We start from the raw sequence: 11528 nt of genomic DNA on the forward strand, positions 1-11528 counted from the left end.
AACCAAGATAATGATATTTCTACTGTGGGGTGAGAGTGGGGAGAGACGGGTCTCAGAATCTCCACCCTCTGCTGCAGGGCAGGAGCTGGCAGGTCCTCAGGGGCACTGCAGTGGGGAGTGCAGGGCTGGCAGCGGCTTCCTTTCATTTTCTGCTCTTTCCTCACTGTCCCATTTTGTTTCGTGTGCATATTTTATTTTGACAAAGAGACGACATGAGAACGATAACCTGGGTGGGTTAAAGGTGACGGAGGACTGAGTGGAAGCTACCCTGCCACTCTCCCGGGACCAAACTGGAATGACAACTAAACTACAGAAAAACCATCCTGAATAACCAACTGCAACTGAAGACGAGCTGGACAGCACCCCCATGACCAAGGAAGAAAAGAGAAGATCGCAGAGACGGGTAGGAAGTGCGGAAGCACGAGAGGGCTGCATAGGCTCCCACAGGCAGCAGCTGAAGGTCCAGAGGGAGATCTCAGCTGTGGGGGGTTCCCACTAAGGACTCTGGGGCGTCAACCCCTCGTGGGACTCCCCAGCCCAGAGCACCAGACCTGAGACGGATGCCCACATAACATCGGGCCCTGAAAAGCAGCCGCATTTCTGGCAGGGAGAGATGGCTGGAAATACAGGCCCCCTCTTCAAGAGCCAACCCACAAAGTTTGGTGTGCAGCCACTCACCTTGGGCTCCAGCAGAGGGAGGGCAGAGTGGATCGTAGCTGTGTGGGAAGAATCTAGGCCGAAGGCACCCCTCTGGATTCCGGTGCAGAGCCATTCCCCCAGACTACAGAGGCAGACACTGACCTTTCCAGCAGGTTTTGCCTGAGGAGGAAGGAATTGCCCCCACCCTGCTAGAAAACCTCTCGCCCTACCCCCCTGGGGTTTCTAAAGCAGGAGGCTCATTAAGAGAATCAGGTTTATCAGCCTGCAGGCAGAGGCAGACCTCAGAGTGCTTTGAGTCTCTGCCTGATCTGCTTCTCAACCTGGGCCTTGCAAAAGCAGACTTAGGTGTGCATCTCGGTCCTGCCAAAACACACTCAGCCCTGAGAGAGGGGACCTCAAGCTGTGGGTTGCTGATAGCTCCAAACAGGATGCTCAAAGCCACTCACAAACAGCATCTGGCATTTGCCTGCATTAGAGACCCTCCAAAAGGACCGCTTGACCTAGCAGGCCAACCTAATGAATAGAAACTTGCCCAGATAGGCAGCTATTAGGGCAAGCTTCAGCTTCTAACAGATCCCATGCAAAACAGGTCCACTGTCCTAAGGGTTTTACCTGTTCCTTTTTGTTTTATACAAACAAAATTTATTTGAAATTCAGATGTCCAAGGCCTATCTCCAGAAATTCTTCAGCTGAATTTGGAGTAATATCCAAGAATATGCAATTTAAACATGTTTAGATATTTATATCTGGATTACTGCCTGAATTTTACAACTGGCTTCTGTTTTTGTATTTGCTGAGACACAATGACAAGTAAATGGGCTTGAATTTGGAATGTCAAGATGGACCAGATATATTATATTTGAAGTTAATGTAATACTCAACATAAGATTAGTGGTGTACGCCTCTCTCGTTGCTTTCTATTTGTATAGGGTTAGATATAGTTTGTATTTCTCAAGGTACTGCTTCCCATTTTAAGTCTCTTTTTGCACATTAACTCCCTCATATGTGCTGATGTCTATTATGTATTTGTTTAACAAACCAATTAAAATCAGTATATTTACTTATTTACTTTATAATCAAACCTCCATTACACCTCTGACTCAGACACTCCAAAATCCTGAGGCTGTGCGTTCCTATTGCCTCCTTCATAAAGTAGTAAACTCCTACCCTATTACTTAATGAAAAAAGAACTTTTCTACATTGAAAAGGGTTATTGGAAACAAGGGGAGAGATGTACAAAATTATATAGCCACAAAGATGACGCAAGAAATTGAGCCAAGAAAGACTTTTACAAACGGATTTGTGCCCCTTTTTTGTGGCTCTTACATTATGATTATTTTCATAAGTGCTAATGAAAAATCTTCAGGGAGATGATGGCATCTAACAAAGTCATGACTTCAGGGATGCTTGACCTCCTTCCAGTCAAAAGAAGAAGAAAAAGTTGCCTAACATAAAAAATTACAGGTACTAGTTAACTCCTATGCCCAAGTCCAAATTCAGATGTTGAAAACCCATAGCCCTAAATAAAATTTATTCACTCTCTCTAGTTTTTCAGCATTGTGCCTAGAAGAGGAAGGTAAGAGAAATGGAAATAGGCATCTAGGATGAAAAAATAATGCAAAGTGAAGGGAGATATAAAAATTATCAAACGAAGGCTGAGAAATTCAGGAATATAGTCTTAGATATTTATTGTAATCTCCAAAAATTAAAAGAAGATAAATCCAAAGAACAAAAACCACTTTCTATACAGAATTCACATACAAATACCTAATACAGCGCATACAATTTTTACACAATTAACTTCAAGAGAAGTAAAATTTCAAATGTGAACGCACTTTATAGCTTTAAGCCCAGGCAAGAGCTCCTGTGGACACGTGAAGAGTCACGAGATTTGCCGCGCAGTTTTCGGCTGAACATCAGATCGCCACAGGAAAGCAGGGAGCAGCTGCTAGTATTTGCTCAAGAAGAGCTCCACGGTGTCCCCAAGGCGCCCAGGGTGCCCGTCCCGGGGGCTCCAGCGCGCCCTCCCTCCCGGCCGCCGCGACCCGCACAGGACCTCTGGCGGGCGGGGCTCACCGCCCGAGTTACCTGAGGGCGAACTGCGGCTCCCAGGGCGCCCGGGGCCGCCTCCACTCCCGTTCTCGGCGACTTCCTTTTCCCTCAGTCCCGGGTAAATCTCGGCGTCTGTGTAACCCGGGGGAGGCTCTCAACGGACGGGGCGGGGCCAGTGGCGGCTCAGCCAATCAAGGCCGCTCGCCCGTCTCCACGGCGACCGCGGGGCTCGCTCCCTTCCCAGCTGCTGAGCGTCTCTGCTGAAGGTCGCTTGCGGTTTCTGAACATTGTATAAAAGAATCTAATAAACAAAATAGACTGAAGAAGAAAAAAGATCCAGAGAAAGAGAAGCAAGGAACAGTCTGATGAATCTCAGTGGGGAGGCGGGGGTGGGGGAGTGGGTGGGGGGAGATTAATAGAAGACCTTATATGCATAACCTATAGACGCAAGGCAACTGTGTGGTGAAGGACTGGGGGGCGCGGATGCCGGGTGGACGGGACCCACGGGGAGAAAAGGGGGGGGTATATATAATACTTTCAACAATAAAAGTAATTTTTTTTAAAAAATGAAGACAGCTCAAATAAAGTCAGACCAGCTACCAAAAGCAAAGGAAGGTCCAGGATCCAGGAGACACTCACACAACTTCACCACATGGGCAGGGAACCAGCAGGCTCAATGGCCCTTTCCTGGATCCTAGCACCGGGTCCGAGTCAAAGGGGTGGTCTTGGGGGAGCATCTTTGGAAGCCTAATGACTGCACCAAGTAATGTTAATGTCAGAAATCATTCAAACCTGTGAAGATATTTTGTGAGTCTATTTTAAATGGCATGCATGAAATCCATTGGTGATAGATTAGGGAGGCAGGAGAAAGCAAAGCAGGGAAACCTCTGTGATTGGATAAAAGGTACAATAATAGACACATACTTCTTTTACGTAGGTGGTTACAGGATAGTTAACAGTCAACAGTTAACAAGATATCAATAACAATGAGAAAATTCCTGGTCTCTGCCCTATTGCATTGAGGGCCTGGAAATTACTTTGTTTTGCAAAGACATGTGTTAGGTGTGCCATCCCAGATGCAAAAGACAACAGGTTAATGTGAAAATTAACCTTTGTCAGTGAAAAATACTGCCTCAGGAAAAGGCTACGAACCATAAGACTCTGATTGCTCAAACCGTATGTCCTCTGGCCACTAGGCCAGTGTCAAGAAACAGCCTGAGAAACGACACACCTGAGTTCGAGCAATGGGAATGAAAGAGACAAAGTTATGGGATCAGGAAGACTGCTCTCTGACGAGGAGCAGCCCCAAATGGCTTCAATGCCTTTAGTATATAGTAAGTGACAATTGGTAATGAGGTGAGGGTGATACAAAGTATCGCCTTCAAGGCTACATAAACACTTTCAGAGTAAACTCCCTGCCTCCCGCGTGAGCCCAGACCGTGGTAATTTCTTTATCTCCGCTCCTCATGGGAACTTGTGGGGAGGGTTGAGTCCTTGACTTCAAACCCTCAGGTGACATGGGCCATGTCCGGACACGTCACCAGCTCCCAACAGGCCGGGGAAAGAGCTGCTTTACTTTCCCTTCTTGTCCAGGATCGGGAGGGTGAGGCAGTAATTCTAGCTAAAAACAGAATGACTAACTGCAAGAGTAAAACTAAAATAACTATGAACACCTGGCAGTGATGAACTGGCACCAAAGGTACGAGGCATGTCTTCCCTCCAGTCTCTGCAAGCAGACACTCTCAGGTGACTGAGGGTCTCCTTCATGATGTGCAAGGGCCTCATAGGGACTCTAGAATACAATTGTAACTAGACTTTGACCCGTCTGGGGAGTGCATATAAGGTTTGGTCGCCCAGCATTTCGGTCCTCAGGGTTGTTTTAGACAGCCTGTGAGAGAAACCGAGGCACGTAAACTGAGCGAGGGTGACCATCAGGCTTCGCAGCCTCTGAGCACCTCCTCCACAAGCAGCACACTCTGACCCACCACATTGATCGCCAAGGATTCGGCTCGCAGCCGTGACCCTCGGACCCACACTCTCACCGTATACTTCTATCACCCATGTGTTGTTATGATTTAATAGGACTCACCTGCCCAACTGGTCTATTTAACCTACACTTTCGCTGGTCTCTATGCTCCAGGAACATTGTTGCATTTGTCCCTCAGTTAAAAACTGGACAGGAACCGTTAGACAGGAATCACTTTCTAGGACAGGAAATGGACCCTCCTCTTCTTACCTGTGCCCTAATGACATTGTAGGGAACATCGCTGGGCTAGCTCTTTATTTTTAATATATTTTTATTGATTTCAAAGAGAGGAAGGGAGAGGAAGAGAGAGCTAGAAACGTCAATGATGAGTCAGTGATCGGCTGCCTCCTGCACACCCCCTGCTGGGGATCAAGCCTGGAACCGGGGCATGTGCCCTGACCGGGAATCTAATCTCGATCTCCTGGATCCTAGGTCGATGCTCAACCACAGAGCCATGCCGGCCGGGCTGGGCTAGCTCTTTAAATTGGCAGCTGATAACCTGTATCTGGAGGTGGTGAATGCCGAACTCTTTGCAGGAAAACAATAAAGCCAGTCGTCCTCAACACTGTGGCTTGAAGGACAAGGTTAACTGTGGTCTCTTTCCTCCCTGCATCTTTTCATAGCTATGGAGTTCCCTCTCTCCCCCTCCCCCTCCCCCTCTCCCTCTCCCTCTCTCTCTCTCTCTCTCTCTGCAGACTGCCACACTGTGCAGGCATGGGTCGAGTATTTAAGAGCCATTAGGCACTCGCCACTCCCTCGACAGGATGAGTTGGTCATGGACCAGGGAAGTTTGCAGTAGGGACCTCGGTGACTGCAAGACAACGTCCATACACCCAGGAACACTGTGAAATCACACAAGGCCCTTCCCCACAGATTTAGGGCATGTGCCCTAAACCAGGAATCAAACTGTGATCTCCTGGATCCTAGGTCGACGCTCAACCTCTGAGCCACACCCAGCCAGGCTGGGGAGAGAGATCTTTGCCCTTTGGCTGGAAGGATGTTCTTTTCTTCACTTTCTCTTCCTTCCTTTGTGTCTATAGTTAAACTCAGATGAACTTCTTTGAGCTTCTTGAAATCCTCAAGGTAGCGCTAAGGGTTAAGGGTTGAGAGACCCTAGGCTACAGGTAAGGGTCAAGATAACCAAAAACAGGGGAGGAAATAGATGGCTGCTCTTTAACGTTCACGTTTCTGTTGGAGTTGCTTTGTGAGGGTCTCAACAGGACATGATGCTGGATAAATGAGAGCATAAAATATTCTGACTTGGAAAATGAGGGACACCTGGCAGTTTCTAACCTTCCTAGACAAGGCCCACAGGGCTCACCCCCAGGGCCAGAGGTGCTGTCTCTGGCTGGCTGCCCAGCTCACATGCAGGGAGTATGCCCACCCTCCCTGCGACTGGGCATCTGGGGCTGCTGGGAGGTCTGCCCTCAAGGCACGAGGAAAGGTCCACATCCCCTGTCCCCCTGCTGTGGTTCTCAGGCCACAGGACTACTGCCGGGACAGTCCAGAGACTAGCAGGGACGCCTCTGACTCTTGGCTGGGAATTTATGTCTCTCCATAGATGGGAGCCAGTCCACAGTGTCTCCAGATACCCCATTGGGGTGACATACCCTGTGGGCGAAATGTGATGAGTCCCTCAAGCTTTGGTTTTATCTGTTTTCTTATTTTTTATTTATCTTTATTGTTGAAAGTATTAGAGATGTCCCTTTTTCCCATTTACCCCTCGAGCCCGCTCCCTGCCCCTCCCCGGCCTTCCCCTCACTATCGTCCGCCCCTCACGCGCATGGACACTGTCGTCCGTCCCTCACGCGCATGGACACTGTCGTCCGTCCCTCACGGGCATGGACACTGTCGTCCGTCCCTCACGGGCATGGACACTGTCGCCCGTCCCTCACGCGCATGGACACTGTCGTCCGTCCCTCACGCGCGTGAACACTATCATCTGTTCCTTACAGGCATGAACACTACCGTCCGCCCCTCACCATGAACAACTGTGAGTTCATTGGTGACTCTCTTCCCTCCTCCCTCTTCCCTCTGAAACACGTCGGTCTGACGCTTTATTTCTGAAGCCTTTTTGGACCTGCCTTAGTTAAACATAACTATTACTCACGATGCCACTTCGAGATTTAAAGTTCTCCCAGAGACTCTCCTACTATATTATTTCACCTGTTCTTTGACTCTTTGAGCCCCACGCACTGTTCCGTCCACGACTTGTCTGGGAGGATGTGCTGACAGTCCCCCGGGTGCAGCGCAGCCTTCACCACACACGACCTGGGTGCTGTTCATCCTGAAAGGGGGCTGACAAGGGAGGGTGCCCACGGGCCCAGGAGAAAGTCCGCGTCCTGAGCACAGTCTGGCGGCAGGAAGGCCCGGTCCGCCCTCAGGACCTGCGGGCGCTCGGCTCTCCCAGCTCCTGCGGCTCCGGCGCCTCACCCACGCAGGGGAAACTAGCGGGAGAAACCGCCCGCCGCCGAAGGCTTCTTGACAGACACTCGCAGGCCCCAGAGCAGCCAATCACCGCGCGGTGGGGCGGGTCCTTCCACAGGATGCGAAGACCCGCCCGCCAGACGCCAGACTGGAGCCAAAGATTCTGACCGCAACTGACGGACAGGCTCCATGCTATGCCCCGCCCTTTCAGCTTCTTCTGACCACCCATTGGCCCGCAGGGCCCTGTGATCGCAGCACTGATTGGTGGCTTTGCCTGACGCCTCTATAAGGCGGGAACCTAGCCCCGGGCGCCCTCACTCCTCCTGAGGGCAGGTAGCGCGAGGGGCTCAGAGAGGGTGCTCGGCCAGAGTGGGCAGCACAGCAGGAGAGCCGGGACACTGACAGGAAAATGGGGACCTTGCTGTACGAAACCCTTAGCCAGAGGCCTTCGAATTCCAGCCCAAGGCCCTAGATGCATCTCCTCCTGAGATGCTCCAAGTCCTCTCAGCATTGAAGGACCCCAAGTCTCCTCACCCAGATAAACACTAAAGCCCCCAATGCTCACATCCCCAGACACCCTGAAAACCCCATTCCCCTCAGCCGGGGGCACTCAATACAGCCCAGAAAGACCAAATCTCCCACAACTCAAACCCTAAATGCCCCCATCCTGGGAACTCAATGTCAGGAAGCCTGAAACCCCTTAATGAGAGACCCCAAATCTCCTCACCCTCAGAGGCCCCAAATCCTGTCACCCCGAACATTCTAAATGTCCTTGACCAGAAAAACCCAGATCTTGTCCAAGTCTCCTCAGGCTGAGAAGTGTCTGCCCCTTGGAGACTGAGCCTCATTATGCGCAGATTTTTCCAGAATGTCCAGGTGGAATTCCCTCCATTGTCGCCGGCACAGCCCCTCCTAGCTGTCAGCGCGCCTCCAGCCTCGACCCTCAGGACCTCCAGACCCCAACTTTCCCCTCAGAGCCCCTCAGGACCCCACGGTTGCGCCCCCAGGCCCCTCACCCACCCCTGACCCGCCTCCCCAGGGCCCCTCAGACGCCCCGGCTGAGCCCCCCAGGGCCCCTCAGACGCCCATGAGACAGCGAGGCGGGAGCTGCGGGAGCGAGTCTGCTTCCACCGGCGGGTCTGCATGGCCGCGTCCCCGTCCCAGCCGTGCCCTGGTCGCAGCTGGGTCCCGCGTCTTCCCCTCTGGACGCCCTGCCCGACGGGGAGACGGGCTGTCACCCTCTCAGCACCTTCTCGTTCCACAGGCACCTTGGCCTCAGGCTCAGGGACTCGGGGTCGCAGCACCATGAACCCCGACAGGTGCTCGAAGGGGAGCCCTGAGGAAGAAGGGGGAGAGCGGGGTGGAAACCCAAGGTGGGAGCTGGGGGTCCGCGGGGAGCCGGGGAGCAGGGCTGGGTGCCCCTCTCTGCGCGTGGGCAGCGTGGAGGCCGGGAGAGCCCCCCAGGGGTCAGGGCCGGGTCAGGTCACGGCGGGGGCACGAGCGCCGGAGCGGCTCAGGAGCCGGGACGCGACGGGCGGGGCGGGGGGCAGAGCGCTTGGTCCCGGCTCCGCAGAGGCCACAGAGGCCTGGCTGCTCCCCGCGCGAGGCGGCGCGAAGGCCCCGCTGCGAGTTCTCCCGCAGGAGTGAGTTGTCGACGGAATCTGTTATCGTCTCCAGGCCAGAGCCGCTCTCAGAGACATTTCCGTCTACTTCCCCCGGGAAGAGCGGGCACAGGTGGGAGACGGGAGAACGCGGTGCGGGAACGTGAAGAGGAGCCACGAGGGGCTCCCAGCCTAGGGGACGGCGGTGCTGGGCCGGGGGACCCGGGACACGGCGCACGGGGCTGTCTCTCCTCAGGCGCTCTGCCTGCAGCGCCCTCCCGGGTGGGCACCAGTCCCGGGGATGCTGCTCCTGCGTCGGTGCAGGGCTCGCGCTGGCCGCGCAGAGCTCTCAGCACCTGGTTCTGGACTCTCCGTCCCACCCCCTCCCCTCCCCTCCCCCCTCCCCTCCCCTCCCCCCCCCCTCTCCCCTCCCCTCCCCCCTCCTCTCCCCTCCCCTCCCCCCTCCTCTCCCCTCCCCTCCCGTCCCCTCCCATCGCATCCGCTCCCACCCCCTCCCATCCGGTGGCACCGGCTTGGTGGCGTTAGTTCCTCCTTCAACCTCTTCACTTTCAGGACCAATGTTTTGTTTCCTTCCAGGTCTCAGAGCCCCTCGACCAGCTGTCATGTGTCACCGCAGGCAGGTCACCAAACCCCAGGTGGAGGACCCTGAGGACTCTGGTGAGGAGTGGACCCCCAGGCAGCAAGGTGAGGGGCCTGGAGAACTCAGAGGTGCCCTCCAGGAATGGACCTGGGTTTAGGTCAGGCTGCATCTCAGGAGTTACCAAGGGAACTGTGTTTGCTTGTTCAGCAAACAAGCAAGATGCAAAACTGTTATACAGTAAGGGGCTATTCATATAAACTCTTTAAATGTGTAAAAGAATTATATGTTTTTATTGTCAACACTATTACAGAGGCCCCCATTCCCATATATATTTATATATATATTGAAAGCACACCCACGCCTTTCTGCCCCCCCCCTTCTTCCCCACAGCCTACGTCTCCTAAACACTAAAGGACCCCAGGAGGTTTGCATGAGCATCAGCAGCTTGTTCCTGGATAACCCCCTGAACCTGTCTCCAAGGCCCTTTCTCTGTGAATTTACAATGAACCAAAGCAGCCCAAACTAGGCTCTCTCCTGTGCCTTCTTCTGTCCTAAGCCCTTCCTTGTTTCACTGTGCCCAGCTTTAATAAACATACTCTCAAAATAAAAATAAATAGATAGCCCTGGCTGGGTGGGCCAATCAGCTGGAGCATCCTCCCCTACACCAAAAAGACTGCAGGTTCGATTCTGGGTCAGGGCACATACTTAGGTTTTGGGTTCGATCTCCGATAGGGGTGCACACTGATCAGTGTTTCTCTCTCACATCAATGTTTCTCTCTCTCCCCCTTCCTCTCTCTCTAAAATAAATAAAAACATATCCTTGGTTGAAGATTAAAAAACAATAATAATAGTCCTGACAAGTTGCTCAGTGGTTAGAGCATCAGCCACGGACTGAAGAGTCTCAGGTTCGATTCCAGCCAAGGGCAGGTACCTTGCTTCCAGGCTTGATCCCAAGCCCCAGTTGGGGTGCGTGCAGGAGGCAACCAATCAATGTGTCCCTCTCACATAGATGTTTCTCTCTCTCTCCTTTCCACTCTCTCTGAAAAGCAATGGAAAAAATATCCCCAGGTGAGGGTTAAAAAACAACAACAATAATAATAGACGCAGCGTGGAGGTGCAAGAGGGTATGGGGGGGATAAATGGTGATGGAAAAATAAAAGAAAGAAAGAATAAATAAACATATATTTATAGATAATTAGTAAGCATTAAGTATATAAAATACAAAAGTGAGTAAGAGCTAACTAATTCAGAACAGCTGTCATCACAGAGGAGGAAGGTCTGGCAGGTGAGTGGTGCTCTAAGACCTGGCTGCTTGTTGGCTTGCATAGGGACATGTGAGAAAAATTACTAATCATGGTAATTAAGGGGGTTGGGCTGTGGGCCAGGGTAGAGAGTGGTTCATCATTTAATCAGGTCCTGATGTCTGCCATGGCATCATTCTGTCAACTTTCATGAAAGTGTGGTCAGTAGAGTCGTCCCGCTTTCACGGGTCTGGGGTTTAAACACAACTGAAGTCAAGATGGTATCTGTAATTTACCCAAAACTCTGTGTCTGTGGCCAAAAGACCTGAGTCTTTGTTCCTAAGACTGTGTGATGCTTACCAGAATCAAATGTTTAAGAAAGGGGGTGGACGGCCAGTACGTGCAAAGGTGGAAGGATAAGAAAGGAATGAGGCAAAGTAGTCTCGGTGCCACTGGATTGGACAAGGCCAGTGTGAATCAAGAAGACAGAAAGGAGAAACAGAGTTTGTGAATGGTTATGGGGCCTTTATTACATTTCTATCATGGATAGGCCAACTTTTTACATAAATGTAATAGATACCTTGTAAACATAGGAGGAAGCAGAGATGATGCTTTGTCTTTTTTTTTTAAACATTGTAAGATAATTGGTTGATGTCCCCAATAGAATCATAGGCCTTAAGGAAACCTCAGAAAACATTTTCCAGTTATCCTTGGACTATCCTTGTATTACTCTCTGATTTAGAATTCTGTGTCCCGAATAAGAATCTCCAGATTTTGGAAACAATTACCAACCAAAACACTGATTTCTCATCATCTTTTTTTTTTTTTAAATATATCTTTATTGATTTCAGAGAGAGGAAGGGAGAGGGAGAGAGAGAGATAGAAACATCAATGATGAGAGAGTCATTGATCGGCTGCAG

This window comes from Miniopterus natalensis, chromosome 9, assembly GCF_054644295.1.
Source record: "Miniopterus natalensis isolate mMinNat1 chromosome 9, mMinNat1.hap1, whole genome shotgun sequence".
Classification (NCBI taxonomy): domain Eukaryota; kingdom Metazoa; phylum Chordata; class Mammalia; order Chiroptera; family Miniopteridae; genus Miniopterus; species Miniopterus natalensis.